Below are 17853 nucleotides of genomic sequence, written 5' to 3'. Positions count from 1 at the left end.
TCAGGTCGTCTATGACATGCAGAAATAAATTTCCTGGAGGAGAAAAGAATCACGGGGTGGAGAGCAAGATAAGATATAGTCACTGGGAATTTATCAAATTTGATGGGGGAAAAACCCACAAATTCAAGAAACTTAATAAATGCCAAATATAATAAATTCAAATAAAATTACATCTAGGCACATCATAGTTGAATTCATGAAAACCATAGATAAAGAAAAATCTAAAAACCATCAGGAGAAAAATATCCATCATGTACAGGAGAGCCCTGAGAAGGAGCAGCGTGGATTTCTCATGCGGAACAAAGCTGTCAGAGGACAAGGAGCGATGTGTCCAGAGCTGAGAATAAATCCTGCCACCCCAAGACAAATGGACCCAACGAAGGGGGACAAAGGCATTTCCCAAAGAGTGGGAGTGGGGAGAGTCTGCAGCCAACGCACTCGTGGGCCAGAAGGCCATCGGGGCTCTTGTCCAGAGGAGGCCGGAGGTGCAGGAACCCTCTAGGAGGGGCCCCGGGAGGGGGGGGGCGTGGGGCAGTTCTCTTTCCTCTTGACGACTTAAGGCAAGCATTTGTAAACTAAGAGCAACGAAGAGCAGGCTTGTATGTCTTTGAAGTAAAACTGCAGAGGAGTCCAGATTCTCAGTCCTGGGCCCTGTGGTCCAGGGCAAGCTCCTCCCAGACGCCCCTGAGCCACCACGCATGCTGTGACGGGACCACAGAAATAAACCGCTGGGAATCAACAGAAGGGGTCACACAAAATACCAGGAAGACGATTTAATAATCCAGAGGAGGGAGAGAAAGGAATGGCGACAGAGTCAGCAGAGGACCCTGGCAACATGGAAGACCAGAGCTGACCGCACCGAAGGTCACACCAAGAGCAAACGACCTTCACACTCCAGGCGAGAGGTGCAAATGGGAGAGTCGGGAGAGGCCCTCCTTGCCAGGCCTGTGGCCTCAGCTCGCCGTGGGCGGAGGGAACATGGTGGTCGGAATCATCCCCAGGAGCAGGGGCTCAGTGTCTGACCACCACAGTTCAGCTCACTCCGAGGACTGGCTCCTGAGAACCATATGAAGGGCTTTCCATCCTAAACGCAGCCTGCCCTCGTTCCTCCGCCTGAGTGCGGTTCCTCGAGCCGCTTCACAGCACAACCCCGAGTCGTGGGATCCATCAGTCGGGGCTGCTGAGTGTGGGGCTGCCCGAGAGCTGGTGGAGGGGTCGTGGCCTCTGCCTGGCATCCAGAGTTCACGGAGACCCTCAGGGCAACCGCTGTCCTCCCATACCCCATCAGTGAAGCCCCACGGAGGGACAGAGCCTTAGGAAGTAGTTGTTTGGATGAACTTGATATCTTTATTGCAAAAGTGTGTCTCAACACACCTAAAGGTTGAGTCATGTGAATTATTCAAGTGATTCATGGCAAAGCTAACGACAAGCTCAGTTGTTAAATAATCTAATAAAGAGCTTACCAATGTGGGGAGAGACCGACGGGGCACACGCTCCGAGTGACATGTGCATTTGCTGTAATAAGGTGCCTCGTTGGATGCTGTCTCTTCCCCATATGGCCAGCAGCCGCTTCCCCTCACTTCCCAGCTGGCCCTCTGATAGCTCAGACAGGACCACCAGCCCTTCTGCAGCACAGATGCCAGCCCTGCCCCAGTGAGCCTCTCCCAGGGTCCCACCTGGACAGGTAAGCAGCCCTTTCCCACCCCACCAAGAGAACAGGTGTGGCTTCCAGTCAACGGGGTTCAGTTAATGGGTCTGTTTCAGAAGAACTTTCTACAAAAACTTCAGACCACAAGCAGGAAAGCGATCCTCCCAGCCATCCAGGAGGGAGATGGTGGGGAGCCCCCAGCCTCCAGCAGGAAAGCAGAGGTTGTGGGGAGCCCCAGCCAGCTTCCCTCAGAGCCCTGCCTCCTGGATCTTCTGGAGTGGAGGAGGTGCAGCTTCGAGAAGACGTCCAGAAGTTGGGGCTCAGTTCACCGGGGCCTGGCAGGTCCCTAACCTCAGGGCTGGGAGCCCAGCTGGCCTGCCACAGGGAAGGGAGGGAAGGAAGGTGTGCTGGGTGGCCCCTGAGGAGCCTGGTGCTCCTGCACCTCTCCTGCCCCCTCACCTCCCTGTGCCACCTCCCAAAGGCATGGCCCGAGCTGACCCTGTGAGCAGCCCTCTAATCTGCCCCTGGGCCTGTAGACTGTGGCCGGTAACTGCTGTGGGGAAACAGGGCTGTGACTTTGGCTGCTCAAGATGACAGGGTCAGAGAAGGGAGTCCCCAGCCCAGGGTGCAGAGGGCCCACCTGGAAGCCCAGAGCTTCTGGCCCCTGCTGCATCAGCCAGGGATAGTGGACAGTGATGGACAGCCGCAAGGCCTCTCCTTGACTCCCCTTCTCCTTGTGAAAAGGAGAGCAGGGTGGGAGGTCGAATCCAGTGACCACCATACCAACTTCAAGGGCACTGCTGAGCAGCACCGCTGCGCACCTCGGCAGGCTTCGGGCTTGAGCCCTGACTGTGGCTGGCCAGCGTCTGACCGGGGCCAGCACTTCTCCTCCCGTGCCTTGGTTTTCCCATCTGAAAGTGGAGGTGGTGGTGATGCCAATAGCTTCACAGTTTGCCGTGAGGACCAGCAGCCTCTGCACCTTGCACAGGTCCAACGGTCTGCACAAGGTGAGTGCCTGCCGACGCTGGGCCCCAGCAAGCCCCAAGACTGCCTCCACCTCCCAGGAGACCCGTGTCCCCTTGCACCTCCCCTGTCTCTCCTGGGACACGTCCCCATGGGCACCCGGGTGTCTGCCTGGCATCCAGCTCCTGGCATCCAGGGCCTGGACAGCCCTGGGCCTGGTTGCACATTAATGCTCTACAGCACTTACCATTATGTGGCACAATTAATATCTCTTGCTTAAAATGTAACAAAAACATGCCTCTGAAAACGCGTTTCTTGTGCCAAAGAAGTAAACACTGGAAACTGGATTACTGACAGAAGAGAAAAAAAATATAAAGCACACGTCAAAATTCATAGAATTTAATTGACATTGAACTCAGAGACGATTCATAGCTTTGGAGTCTTCTATTATTTAAAAATATGAATAAAAATGAATCAGGTGTTTATCTAAAAAAAAATCTAGAAGCAGAGAAATAAAATATACTCCAAATGACATAAAACGTTAAAGACGGAATTAAAGTCATAGACCCTGAGAATGGATGAAGAAAGCCACGGTTGTCCAATAAAACAATACTTCCCAAAGTTAACCTTAGAAAGTGAGAAATGTGATGAAGATATGAAGAAAACCACGAGCCCCAGTGGCACATAAAGACCAGCACGTGGGCCTTTGCTGACGCCAAGGGCACGGCCTCACAGCCGACGCAAGGACGTCTTTTCCCTGGGTGCCACCGCGGTAGTCGTGGCCCGCTGCAGCTGCCACCGCCGTCCAGAGGTCGGTTGCCAGGAGACGGCAGGTTTGGCTGCCAGCTCCTCACGCCAGCTGGCGGGTTGGTCATAGACGCGCTGTGAAGACGGAGGCCTTCCTGGGACCAGCACATTCCCAAGTGCACGCCTCACTGGGATGACCCCGCCGAGAGCATGGGAGGACTCTGGGGTGCCCTGTGGGGGACAGCCCGCTGCAGTTTTGTGGCCCAATGCCTCCTCCTTAAGGACTGTGCCAGGCCAGTGGGAAAACGTTCATCTAAACTTGTGCTCACTGCTTCTAAGGCAGCAATGACCCCAAAGAACCAGAAGAGTGCAGCCCAGGGAGAGAGCGCCAGACCCCTGGGACGTCCTCCCTGTCCACACCTTTCTGGGGCAGGTGGGAGGCTGGGAAGGGAGCTTCTCAAAGCCAGGAGAGGGGAGTCCCTCGACCCCGCCCTTCCCCCTTGCCTCCAGGCAGAGCAGATGCAGACACTGCAGAACACGGCCCCCTCTGCCCAGGAGAAGAGAGCTCTGTACAACTTAGAACAACTTCTTGCAGAACAGAAGACGCTGCGCAGAACAGGAAGGGCTATAATGGGGTAAAACACACAGATTCCATTCCAGCACATCTGCCAGCCTCGGGGCTGCACAGCCGCTGACCCCTGCTGTGGCATCCTGTGCCCAGTGGCCCCCTCTGCCCAGCGCTCCTTGGCATGGCCCTTCTAAGCAGGGGTGCTGCCAGCTCACCCCTTTCTCCAGGAAGCAGAGTAATTCTGCCGGCCTGGTGATGGCCTGTCCTGGGGTCCTCTGACTCCCACTCACACCATCGCTCATCCACCACGCGGCGTCATCCGCGCGCTGAAGTCAAGAGATCCGGGCAGACGGCCGGTCACGGGGGCTTCCCTGCTGACCCTCGTGACAGCCTCTGCTTGGTGCCCCACCTGTCGGGCTCCCGGGTGCTGAGAGGAGGCCCAGAGGCCTGGGTGGGCTGAGTCTGGGGGGCTGGAGCTGGGAGGGGTCCCACTTCCTCCTGCCCAGGTCACAGGCCTCTGTCCCAGGCCAGGAGAGTGCTCAAAGCCACCAAGGGAGAGGCTTTTCCCCCTCTCTGATGGCTGTGAACGAGGGATGCGGATCCTGGGGAAGGGTCCAGAGGCTCTGCTCTGCTCCCTGCGAGGCAGACGGGGAGAGCACCCAGACCAAGAGCCCATCCTCCAGGGAGAAAACTAAAAATAGAAATAGCCCTTTCACTTCCAGAAGATGAGAAATTCACGAAAGCATGCCCCGTTGCCGACTGTTCCTCTGCTGTTGCAATATATTGGTTAATGTTTGGGCAAAATGATTATTTTAAAAATACTAAGTCGTGGCCATAATGAGATGGAAAACACCAACAAATATATTCATCCATTTATTCAGTGCAGATCTGATGCCCGCTCCGTGCCAGGAGCTAGATGGAATGTTCCGGCTCATGCGGCTTTATCTGAAGATATATTTGGCTCCAAGTGAAACCAAATCAAGTTTTACTCCCTGGCAGGGCCCATACGCTTTATTTTCTTTAAGGATGGATATTTGAGATGCCATATATAACTTAACTGCCTAATAACTTAACTTAGAAACAAGCTTGCATTGATTAGTTTTTTAAACTTTAACTTATCCTGAAAAACTTCCCAAATAATGTGCAAACAAATTATGGTTTGATGAAGTCAGATGAGTCGTGTTTGCAAAGATCTAGGAATAAACTACAGACTGCAGCACTGGTCTCTGGAGTGAACATAAAGGTTTTATTTAAAAAAAAAAAATAAAAACATCAAATGAGTGTTGTTTTTCCCTGCGATTAGGATGATAAAATATTCCTGCTTCCGGTAATTGCTTTGTGATGGTTCTTAGCTATTATAGCCACCCACCCCAAAATAGCATTCAATCCAAATCCACACTCTGAGCAGAGCCCTCTGCTGAATGTTGGGGGAGGGGACCACATGCGGGCAATGTCTGAAGCTCTTGCAGCCCAGGAAGGGACAGTTAGGTGCCTAGGAACAAGGCAGGCATGTGGGGGAGGATGGGCTACAGACCTCAGCACCAAATGGAGGATCTGCTGTTCTCTCACCCGGCTCCTGGCTCTCTGCTTCTTACTGAAATGAGTGCAGACTAAACATTTCCACTTTTGTAACTCCAGCATTTATCGCAAAATACATAAATTAGAGCTGAATATGATTTTCAGTTCTTTAAATTAAAAAAAAAAAAGGAATCTTGGTCTGTCATTCATTCTGTGTAGCCGGCAGAGGAAAACCAGGACCCTGCAAGCGAGGCCCGAAATCGAACTGAAAGCCAAAGAGCACGGAAGGCAGAGAGAAGCTTCCCGAGGCCAGTGTGCGGGCTCCAGCCAGGTCTCTCTGCGGACCTCTGGGTCCAAGGCGTGATGGTGGCTGCCAACCCGGCTCTGCTGGGCCCCAGGCCGGGCTTCCGAGAGAGGCGGAGAGAAGGTGAAGGTGCTGCGCAGGGAGAAGCAGTCTCCAGGCAGCCAGCTGTTGGGATGTGGAGGGTCTGGGTGCTGGGAGGTCCTGCACGTCCCCTTCCCTGGCACAGGTGGTGCCAGCCTGGCCTCGTGAGCCACTGTCTGCATGGAGCTGAAGAGACCAGCTCCTCCTTTCTTTTGAGTTGTGTGAATCAGAAAGCGCTCACATGGAATTTTCCAGGTGGTTTCTGAAAATGAGAGTGTAGTGGGACTGGCAGGACCAGGGCCTGCAGCTCAGGTGTCTCAAGGGTGGCCATGCACACGGCGGGCGGGGGAGTTTGGCGCACACCTTTGTAGCACTGTGGTGGGCACTAGCTTCTGGGTGTGGGTGACACTGCCATGTCATCATCCCCCTTGGCCGTCAACTGAAATCCCAGGAGGGTGAGAGGGAGAGACCAAGGCAGGTGCAGGCTTGGCCACCAGCCAGGGCTTCCGTCCCACGTGGCAGGAGCCGCCCCATGCCTCGCTGCCGCTGACTGGGCTGGAGGAGTGCGGAGGTTTCCATGCGGCTTAGGAGGAGCTGAGCATTTGTGAGGAAAGCTGCTTCCTGAAAGTGTGAGCCTTGGTGTCCGTCTCACAGGAATTCCCAGCTGGGGATCAAAGGAGAAATCTGAAAAACTTACAGACATCACATTCAAGATGCAAAACGGGGAGTCGGGCACTTGGAACTAATAAGGCTGCGATAAACACGGTCTTGGAGCTGACAGAAGTGACTCGGAGTGTGCCAAAGCACAGAGCCCCTTCAGAGCAGGAGCCGACGGTTCCCACAAAAGACGGGACTTTCCAAGAAGTGCCAGCGTCAATCATAAGCAAGAGCCTGACAGATCCTCAAGATAAAATCTTCTCTTTTCTCTGGAAAAGAAATCAAAGGAACGCGATTCACTAGGAACCCCAATTACCACTTCCCCGTCTCTGGAGGCAGTGCCTAATGCCGCCGAGTCCCAATCCAGCGGCTCCTGTGACCTGGAACCATCCCCTCCCAAAGCAGAGGAAGCCACCTTCCGACCTTGGGGCAAATGCAGGCAGGGTTCTAGTTTCTGGCCCCGAGGCATGTGCTACTGGTGACAGGCCATGACTAGTCCCCATGGCCAGAGGTCCCTCCGTCTCGCCCAGGTGCCTGGCTCTCTCGTGGCCCTGGGAGCTGAGTGTGGCTGCCACCAGAGTGCTGAGGTCAGAGGTCCACTGAACCGGACCCCGGGGCTTCCTGAGCCAGTGGCTGGGGCTGGAGGATGGGATGCAGGGCGGCAGCACCAAGCCAGGAGGCAGACACCTACCCTGAGGGGACACTTCAGGAAAGGGCCTTTCAGGGACGCTGGATCAGGCACAAGAAACAAGGAAAAGGCATGCCCTCTGTCATCAGGAGAGTCCCCAAACGCCAGAGAGTGAGCCTCTCCTCAAAGTTCCTGGAGAACTCCCGGGATTCCCCGTATTAAACCACGTCCTGTTCTGGGATCGACTTGCACATCGCCGACTCTAGACAGATCTAGCAGCGATGTAGTCGAGACGGAGGAAACCCAGGGGAAGGGCTCCCGGGAGGTGGCACTCTCTGGGGGCCGAGCCCCCTGCCTCTGGCCTCGGGGAGGGGAAGGCCCTGTAGGGCCAGGGATGTGCACGTGGAGGCCTGAGCCAGAGGACGTGCACACACACTTAGGGCAGAGAGACAGCAGAGGGCAAAAAGTGACCAAGTGGTGGAGGGTGTCCCAAGCAGGGCCACACTTCCTCAGACCTGGACAGGGAGGAGGCCTCCAGCACAGCACCCCCCTCTGCCACGGCAGGCATCTCGGGCCCAGGCCAGCAGTCCTGCTCCTACTCACCCCCACCTCCCACCGGACATTCTGGTGCCCACTTACGTATTTTACTGTACAGGAATTGAAGGTCCCATTCCAAAGTCCACAGAAGTTGTCCCCGGAGAGGGCAGCCCTGTGCTGGAGCCAGCACCCCAGAGGGCAGCCAGCACCCCAGAGGGAGCCAGCACTCCCTGCGGCCTCCCTGACCTCAAGGCCCTGCCTGGAGCTGTGCCTGCTGGGCCTCAGGGACGGAGGACGGTGGCAGTGGAGTCTCTGGGCGGCCCCCAGGCCCTCTGACCAGGTGGGTTCCCCTGCTGCTGTGATCCAGGGCTCTTGGTCACCTCCCGTCCCTGGTTCTGGCTGTTGGTGACTGTGTTCTCCTCTCTTGATGGGGTTTACTGTTGATTTTTAGTGTTGGGGTGTAGACGAGGTGTCCCCAGTGCCTGGACGTTCAGAGGTGAAGTGTCTGGGCCACGAGAGCCTGAACCTGACAGGGTCAGCTGGGGGGTGACCGCAGGCTGGTGGGCTGTGGTGGAGGAGGTGGCCACAGGGGCTGCCTTGGGAGTGTGTCTGGGGACCTGAGCTTAGTCTCTCTGCTTCCGGATGTCCTGTTCCTGCGGCTTCCCTCCGCCATGATGTCCTGCCTCCCCGCCAGCCTGGAGGAATGGAACGTCTGCCTCTGGACTGACATCTCCGAAGCCATGAGCCGCAATAAACCTTTCCTCTTCTCGTCGTCCTTGACCGAGCTTCTTGGTCACGGCAGTGGGAAATCGGAGTGGACCACTCCTGTGTGTTGGACGTTGAGGTGGGAGAATCCCGACGTGCAGTTCTGTCTGTTCCTCATCCAGACCCTCGGGCAGATAAGACTGAAGGCGTGTCCCAGGGAGGCTGGGGACCCACGCGTGCTCACCCACACTGGAGTCCACAGGCCGGCCAGCTCTCCTCAGGGACGTTCAGATCTGTACTGCCCAGAGGTGCTGCAGTACCTCAGCCTCGGCCCATCTGGCAACCATTACTCTACGCTCACATCTCCAACTCATGCCTTTCCATCTATTTTTCTTTGGGACTTTTGCCCTATTTTCTTATGAATAGCTAAGTGATCTTTACATGAATATATCAACACTTTGCAAAACAAGGAGGAAGAATTTCTCACTGAAAGATACTTTCAGAGAAGGCGGAGACTCATCTGTTGGACAATGTCTCATCTGACCTTCCCTGAGACACTTCCCTGCTGGGTAGAGGGATAAGCAGAGGCCCACCTGCTGTAGGTTAGAACTCAGTACTGGAACCTGGCCTCCCGCCTTGGTTTCACCCACTCAGACGTGACCAGGGGTGCTGTGGTGGGGGCAGGGAGCACTGGCCACATTCCCTTGACCTAAGGGCAGCTTCTTGTCCTGCTGAGGTCTGAGATCAAGGCTGATGCTGAACTGGAGGATAGTGCGAGTTGTGACCCAGCCTCTCTGTGTGCTCAGACCCCAGGAACAGGCTTGGCCCTCCTCTGACTCCTGCCAGAGCCGGGGAGTCCCTGCGCTGGACATGACCCAGTGGTCCCAGCTCAGCTTCCCACTGTGCAAAGCCACCTGGCCCTGCACTGGGGGCTGAGCAAGTCCCCTGAAAGACCCTCAGCTGCTCAGCAAGGCTGCACAGTCAGGACCCAGGGACTCTGGGGTCCAGCCTCAGGCCTCCCTCCTCCCTCTGCGGGGACACAGTGTCCACTCAGCCACTTCCTGCCCCGTGGGTGTACAGCAGCCTGCAAGCTGGCCGCTGGCCGGGCCCCACCTCTACTGCTCTGCATCCCCTGCCTTCCTGTCCTGCCACGCTCAGAGGAGATGGGCTGGCCACGGGGCTCCACCACTTCCCAGCTGAGGGCCTGGCCCTTCCTTCTGGCCACCTCCTCACTCCAGGCTAGTCTGCCGGTGGTATGTGCTCACGGTGGGGGTGGTTTGCCTGTGCAGAGGCTTTGCTGTTACAAACACAGCAGTGCAGCGGATAATCTCTTCTTGGCAAGTTAATGTCGTTTCATTTCCTCTTTGCCTTGATCCCACGAGGGAGGGATGCATCTTCCCCACTTCAGAAAGGAGAAAGGTGGAAACCTGAGAGAGGACCTCCTCTCCCGAGACTCCCGGCAGGTAAGGCTGTGGCTGTCAACCACGCTCCCCTCGGCCTTCGGCCAGAGGAGCCTGGCCCAGGACCTCAGAAGGGCTCACCTCAGTCACAGCAGCTCTTGTGCCTGCTCGGAACCATTTGTGCTTTCTTCCTTCAAACATGGAATCCGTCCCAACCTTACTGTGTCTTGTAGCTTGAGCTGAGGGTTGGGTTCTCCCTTCTCCTTACAGACATAATCGGCTGTACCCCACCCCACTGCTGTGACCCAGGGAGCTGGACGTGCTCCCCAACCCCAGCTGCTCTCCGGATGAGTTCTGACTCCCGAAGCTCTTCCACAGCGGGCGGAGCGAGGTGCCCTTGATGGCAAGGCTCTTCACACACCTCGTCCCTCGTCCCTCCCCCAGAGCCCCTGCCTCTGTGGAGGCTGACTGGAGCTGCGCTTTCAGACTCATCAGGAGAGAAATGGCCTCTTTATGACACCGAGTTAATAATCCTTCCACTCCTTTGTCCTGTTTTACTTCTTTCGGTAAAGTTTTATAGATCACTTCTTGTGGAATTGCAGATTGCTGAAGTTCAGTTCCAGGAACTTGTGTTTGGCTGCTGTTATGAGCCCTTTTATTTATGAGGCTTTCTAACTGCTCCCAGTGTTTGGCGTTTACAGAGCCATTGATTTGGGTGCATTTCTTGATGGGCCGTTCCCCCTCTCGTATTCACCCGGTGGTCTCCAGGGGTTCTCTCGGGCTCTCAGGCAAACACCTGTGGGACCCACTCTGGGTGTGCAAGATGCAGGCGTGCAATCAAACCCCTTGGACCAACGTGATTTTATGGACCTTCTTCTCCAATTAGTGTGAGGAGTCACGTGACTGTATTTCCTAATACACATCATCTCTCCATTCCTGAAATAAGTCTTGCTTCTGAGAATCGCTCAGCATTTTAAAGATGCTGGTGTGGCTGCATGTGGGCTTCTGAAACTGAGTCGCTTAGGTCTTTAAGTCCCAAGTGTGCATTCTGCAAATAGTGCAGACAGGTGCACTAAAGTAGGCTGGAAACCTCAATCTAGAGCTCACATATCCTTCACCACCACTAAGAAGGAAAACACGAATCGTCCCATGAATGGGGCACAGGGCATATGGCACCTCTGGCATATGTGAGCATCTGATGAAGACGGCATCAGACATGTGACTTCCTTCCTGTCCCACTCGCTGTACAGAAAGTGACTTTCATCACTTCTCGGTGTCAGTTTTAGTGCAAAGAGCAAACACTCCAAGCGAGGGTCAGGGACGATCTTGACGGTGAGTCACTGGATTCGTACAACGCAGCTTGTTTGGACATCGCTGTTAAACAGGCTCCGGGGGCAGATCTGATGCCCCTGTGGGCAGGATGGGTGTGGGGTGCCGTGCAACGTGCTGACCCACCACGCCGTGTCCGGAGGGCTGGAGGACTCTGGTGCTGCAGAGAGAACATGAAGTGCTAGGTGAGAGCCGAGGTGGGACCGGTTGGACCTGGGTCAGAACCCAGAACTGGGAAAACAGCAGGAGCGGGGTCTGCCCCGCCGCAGTGAGCTCTCAGCCCAGCTGGGGAGGTAGAGAAGACGCAGGAGGCGTGCAGGGTGGGCGCGGCCAGCAGCACCAGCGAACCAGGAGGCCAGCGGAGGCCTGGCTCCTGCCCGCGCAGGCGCCCGGGGGAGAAGAGGAGCCTGTTAGTGCAAGATGGGATAATTGAGCTTCAGGAATGATGTTAATTTCACTTGATTGAAACCTATTAAATAACTCTAATCCACAAATTAAAAAGAAGATCTGGAGAAAATTAAGTTCAGGGAAAGGCAGGGTCCCAATTCATTTTCTTGGAAACGATAAAGAGAAGAAGCGTTTGCCGACTGGCTTCTCTGTGAGCCAGACCATGCTGAGGGGACGCGCCTGGCCTCAGTGAGGAGTGCCAGTAAAGAGCAGCCACAGCCCTGGCCGCTGGGTAGGCTGTGCCCACCTCCCCGATGAGAGGCCAGAGGGCAGCTCCCCAGGCAGCGCACTCCCCCCTCCCGGCTGCAGCTGGACTCCCTCCCCTCCCTTGGTGCAGGGCGTCTGGCAGGTCCGCTGCACACTGACCCTGGACCTGAGTCCCAGCCCCGCCCCTTCTCACCCCAGTGACCCTGTACAATTGATGTGCTCTGTAACCTGAATGACCTCATCTGTAAGCTGGGGACAGAACAGGCCTGCCCGGGAGGGGGGCTGTGGAGGGAGGATGACCTACACGGGTGTGGTCAGCTCCTGGCCAGTGGGTCTATTAACTCGAGGGCACGTCTCACCCTGGCCCTCCCAGCTGCCCTGCAGTGCCGTGCCCAGCCTCTGCCAGGGGCAGGGAGGGCATCCTGTCCCATGTGGCTGAGAGAGAGGGCATGGGGCACCTCCCCCAGTTTCCAGCAGAAAAGCAACTCCCGGAAGTGGTGACCCGATGCTGGGCCTCGACCTCTGTGCTGAACAAGAGGCACCAGAGGCACACAATGACCCTGAGACCTGCCCTCACCATGATTTCTGACTTTTTTTTCCATACCTGGGATGGAACCCCAGGGTGCTCTGCCACTGAACTGCATCCCCAGCTCTTTTTTTAAAAGAGATAGGCTCTTGCTACGTGGCTCAAACTGGCCTCCACCTTGAGATCCTTCTGCCTCAGCCTCCCGAGTCACTGGATTACAAGCGTGTCACTGTGCCCAGCCTCTTGCCATGGATTTGAATCTGACATCAGAGGTTGGCAAACATCTTCCATCAAGGAACGGCTGGATGATGACCACTGAGGCAGGCCACGTGGTCTCCTGGAAGAATCCACTTTGCCACTGTGGCTCGAGGCCAGCCTCAGGCAGTCAGTGGCAGTGGGCTGCCTGTGAACCAAGGTCAGCGGGTGAAGTCGAGGTCAGCGGGTTGACCCCAGGTCAGCTGCGAAGCCCAGTCCCATTCCTCCACGCCCTAGCCAAGTGCCTTGACCTGCTACCTTCCAGGCATCGTCCCGGGGAATGGCCACAGCTGAACAGACAGAGGGTGTGATCCTCGCAGGGAGGGGGTCTCCTGGACTTGTGCTTATTCTGAACCCACAGGTTTGGGGGAGGAGCTGCCACCTTGCTGGCTCTGTGGGGCGTGGGCGAGACCATGCAGGCTGGCACATTGCCGTGTTCCCACTCATCCCGTGCCCAGGCCGGGCAGGCACGACCAAGCCCTGGAGGCCAGAGCCGCTTCCCTAGAACACTCCAGCACAGAGTTCACCAGACTGTCCCCTCACAGCTGTGGGATCTTCCTGGCAATGAGCCAACAGGCATAGCTGGAGGCTCACTGTGTGACCATGGCCTGCAAAGACCCACCTCGTACCAGCCCTGCACCACGCTGGGCGCACAGGCGACCGTCCGGGAAACACAAGAGGCACACAGTAAAGTCCACATGAACCTTGTGTAGACAAGTCAAAATAACACCTGGTATTTTGCCAGGAGAATGTTAGAGTTCGTAAACAAGTCTGGATGGTGCCTGGCAAAATGCCAGAGGGAGTGGTTTGAGAAGTAACAAAAGCGAGCTATTAAGTGTGGAGATTCCTTATTGGTTGACTGACATATCTAGTTTATGCTAATTAAGATAAGCTGTGTGAAATGTATAAATACCTCTGTTGTCCTACAATAAATGGCTCCCTCTCCTGCTGTATCAACGTACACAAGTTATTCGTCACCCCCCGGTTATTCTGCTGCAGCCGGACCCCGGGACCCACCAGCACCTAGGATCTGTTTGAGTGGAGAAAACTGTGCTTACCTCCAATGAGACCGGAGGTGTCTTCTCCCCTCCCTCAGCCCAGGTCCCGTTGACCTCACCTGCTGTCCCCAGCACCTTGGCAACCACACTCAGATGGCCAGACTCTCTTGGTCGTATTTCCTTACTGGAAAAGCACATAGAATCAGGATTCTGGGAGGGATTTTTCAAGATTATTGTAGAACAGCAAATGTTGCTACTGTGGGGCCTGGAATGGAGTAAATGTCAGCCAGAAACTTCCCTCACATTTGAAAAGTGAATTATCCCTCCCTGGGACTGTACCCAGAAATGAACAGTGGACGGTGCCCTAAGTCCAGCAAGGCTTAGGCTTGGTGTCACTGTTTAACAATGGCTGCAAAACAAAAAGGAGTCTTGCTTTTATGGGGCGAACAGACAAAAGTGGGAGGAAAACACGGATCCTTTGTTCGTGGGGGCCAAGCAGGGTCTCGCCAGGTGGGCAGCTCGCAGATGACCTGTCGATGGCAGGTGCAGCAGCAGAGATTTAAGTGTGACGTCAGCAGTGTGAGCACAACATGGAGCGTCAAGATTTGACTGCAAGAGTCTCTGAGCTTTCCAGCAGACGCCAGTCCCCGCCAGTCCCCGTGTGCAGGACGGCACCCACACACCCCACCACGAGGAGGGGCTCGGGAGGCTGGCTTCACTCCCACACTGCTGCTCCCTTGTCTCCGTTTCAGAGCCAGCGTGCATGGCCGGAAGCAGGGGACTGATGGACGTGTCCCCACACTGAAGAGTGTTGGAGGAAGGGACAGGGCAGGATTCCGAGGCCCTGTGACAGTTTCAAGGTGCCCCCAGGTTTCATGTGCTGGGAACGTGTGTTGAGAGCCAGAGCCGAAGGGGCCCGAGCAAACTTTCAGACTGCCGGCTGATGATTGGCTCACAGCGGCCCAGCAACTTCTAGCTGATTGGCTCCTCTGCGGTGATGCTCATTGGGCTGTTTCCCCGCCCTTTCAGACTACGGAGCTGCTCATTGGGGAACTTTTTTGGCTCTGCCCACACAACCCAGCCAATCGGCCTCAAGAGCAGGAGGAGTGGGGGAGGTGGAGAGGCGTGTGGGAAGCCGGTGGTGGCAGTTGGGCTCTGAGGGTTTTTCCTGAGGAGTTGTGTGGTGTGGTGTGTGTGGTTCTAAAAATAAAGTTCGTTTCTTTTGACAAGTGGCTCCTGGTTGTGCCCAGCCAGACTGTGGCAAACGTGGTGCCCAATTGATGTGTTAAGAGCATGAGGAAGGGGGCTTCCGGAGTGACTGAGGGCCCTGCCCAACAAATGGGTTTGTCTGCTCAGGAACCAACGGACTGACAGGTTGTCAAGGGAGGCTCCGTCTCCACGGCCCTGGCACGCTGGCTCCAGGGTGCCCTGCGGTGCCCTCAGCCATGTAGTGGTGCCGGGGGAAGGCTCTACCAGATGCTGAGAGAGGGGCACGTGCCTGGCCTCCCGGCCCTCAGGCCTGTAAGCCCAGGAGACTCTTGTGGGGTTTCCTTTCTTTGTTAGACTAACGATTCTGATTTGTTGTCCGTGACGGCAGAATGCAATTCATCTCACATTACACGTGAGAGCACCATTTTTCAAGTCACTGGTTGTAGTGTTTTCACACATGTCCATGTGTCTTCTACATGTCCTTAGGGTCAGGATGTCTAACTCATTCCACCGTCACTCCTACCCGCTTGCCCCGGAAACCCTGCTCTGTGTAATGTACCCAGCACAGGGCACTCGTTACAGCCACAGAAACAGACTGAGACGCCTGAGGGGCTGCAGGGCCTGTGGCTGGGGCCGGGCGTGGGGGCTCATAATGAGGCCAAAACTGGCTGAGGAGCCCCTGAGGGGGACCCCCACCAGCCCGTCCTGGGTGAAGGATTCTGCCCCGGGGATTCTGAGACTCAGGGTCCTGTCCCTGGCCAGCCCTCCTGACTGTGCCCAGGACACAGGGCAGAGGGAGGCCTCATCACATCCCAGATGTCCTGATCGGGGATCACCAGACTCAGCTCAGGGTGGGACCCAGAACTGCCAGACTCTGCTGGTGCAGCTGGCCCTGTGGACGTCCAGCATGGCTGGTCACCTCATGGACACCCGGCACGTTCTCAGCACTTTCTGAGCTTTTCTTGCTTCTACCCCAAGACTCTGATGTTCACAGAGAGGACAGGGACACTCGGTGCCTTGCCAGCTCTGGGCTGCGCTGGAAGCCCATGCTTCTGTGTGGCCATCACCCACGGGGAAGCCAGGTAGTGGTCTTCCCACCCGAGGAGTGGAAGAAAGGGCACTGCCCCCAATCTAGGGAATGACCGCACAGGGTCCAGTGGAAGCTGGAGGCTGACCACTGCGATCGGGAGCTAAAACTCCCTCCTTGGCTCCGAGGCATCACAATGCAGAAGTGATTTGTGGGCCACCACCTGGAGCCCAGGGGGGGTGCAGCAGCCTGCACAAAACCAGGTGTGACGGGGGTGGGCAAGTAGTGTCCACGCCCACCCCAGCCTGAGGCTCCGGGGTCTGTGGCTGGCCCCGAGGAAGGGCGCCCTGTGACAGGGTCTGTGTGCTGGGGGGCGGGTTACACCTCACAGGTATCCACATCCCCGAGCACTTGTGGGGCCCCCCAAATGACCACCACATTCCTGTAGAGAGGAAGAGCACGAGAGCAAGCCCTGGAAGGAAAGGGGGACGGCAGAGCCCTCCCGTGGGTCTCACAGGGCTGGGCAAGTAGCCTTAGAGCATTCGGCTGAGGCAGGGCACAGTGGCCACGCCTGTCACCCCAGCCACTCGGGAGGCCGAGGCAGGAGGATCTCAAGTTCAGGGCCAGCCTCAGCAGGGTACTAAGGGCCTAAGCAACTTAGAAGATCCTGTCTCCAAATAAAAAATAGAAAGGGCTGGGATATAGTTGGGGTAAAGCAGCCCTGGCCTCGTTCCCCAGTTAAAAAAAAAAATTCTGGTGTTTCAAGATAAAAGACTTCGGACAGAAAAGAAGTGAGGAGAAGCGTCAGCAAACGTGCTTCTTGTTTGTCTGTTTTCAGCACAGGCTGAGAACAATGCTCTTGTCCAGCGTTGGGTCTGGTGGGAGCCCTGTGTTTTGGAGAATCCTGAATGGGGGGTACTCTTGCCAGGGCTTGACCACGCAGTGCTCCCTGCTCCTCTGTGGCTCAGAGCGGCACGGGTGCCCGCATCTGCCCTGGTGTGTGCTGGCTCCAGGAACACTATGGCAGAGCACCAGGCCAGCGGGCGGGCGAGAGCTGGGCAGCCTCCCGGCTCCCGGCCTCCTTCTCTGCTGGGATTAGAGGGCTCGTGGATGGGATTTATTTTTAATTTCAGGACAGATTTGAAATGCCCCATTGTGTCTGTCTCTCAATAAACTGCTAATGCTCACATTTGAATTCCTCCATTTTGATGAAAAAACAGCCCCGCACCACAAGCTTTTCTGAATCTGGATTCTTTGGAACGTAATCCACAGCTTAATGGGTAACCGGCTTTAACGTCTGGGGTGTGGAGCAGCATCAGCGCCTGGCTCTGGAGCTGAGAGCCCTCCCAGCGCTGGGTGCTGCTCAGTGACTTTGTTTCCTGTTTCCTTTTTTAACCACAAGTAGAAAATCATTTCTGCCGACTTGTCAGGATTTCCTCTCCACGGTCCTCTGAGGTGGGCGCTCAGGAAGAGCCCCGCTGCTGTGTGAGAGTGGGAGGTTCTGCAGAGCCACCCCACAGGGACCAGGAGGGAGTGAGGACAAGGCAGCCACAGGGGCAGGAGGAGGGAGGCGGCCCACAGGCCCCTGCAGCGCCCTCTGCATTCCCTGTTTAACCAGCGACCTGCCACTCCACTGCAAAACCCATGTCCCGTCACCTAACAGTGCAAAGGACCCCTCTGCACTGAGGTCAGTGGAGGGCTCTCCAGAGGGCCAGGATCTGGGGCCCTGTGCGACAAACCCACTTCATCTGGCCTTGTCCCATGCCCCAGTAGGAGCCTCTGAGTGGAAGGGACGCTGGAATTCAAGATGGCAGGCAGTGAGTGGAGAGGAACAAGGGACACTGAGAGACCCAGGAGGCATGCGGCTCAGCTGCTATTGCTGCTCTGACCTCAGTCATGACCGGCAGACTGACCAGGACATGCCATCGCCCCCAACGCAGCTGACAAGGCAATGGCACAACCAGAGCTGGGCATGAGACGGGATCACAAATGTCATGCTGGAAACCAATGCTGGAGGGTCCTCCTCCTCTCACCTGTGGTGACATGGGGTCACAGACATCATGGTGGAAACCAGTGCTGGGAGGGTCCTCCTCCTCTCA

General features: G+C 56.1%; 1 long non-coding RNA gene across 1 annotated transcript; it reads left to right on the top strand.

Moving 5' to 3' along the window:
* The first annotated feature begins 9219 nt into the window (after positions 1 to 9219).
* LOC144367501 (uncharacterized) lies at positions 9220 to 14747 on the top strand. The gene is made up of 2 exons (XR_013426949.1): positions 9220 to 9819; positions 10027 to 14747. It is a non-coding gene; the product is annotated as an uncharacterized LOC144367501 (long non-coding RNA).
* The last annotated feature ends 3106 nt before the right edge of the window (positions 14748 to 17853 follow it).

This window comes from Ictidomys tridecemlineatus, chromosome 1 (genome assembly GCF_052094955.1).
Source record: "Ictidomys tridecemlineatus isolate mIctTri1 chromosome 1, mIctTri1.hap1, whole genome shotgun sequence".
Lineage (NCBI taxonomy): Eukaryota > Metazoa > Chordata > Mammalia > Rodentia > Sciuridae > Ictidomys > Ictidomys tridecemlineatus.
The sequence above is the reverse complement of the archived record's forward strand: the minus strand, read 5'-3'. Positions and strand labels throughout refer to the sequence as shown.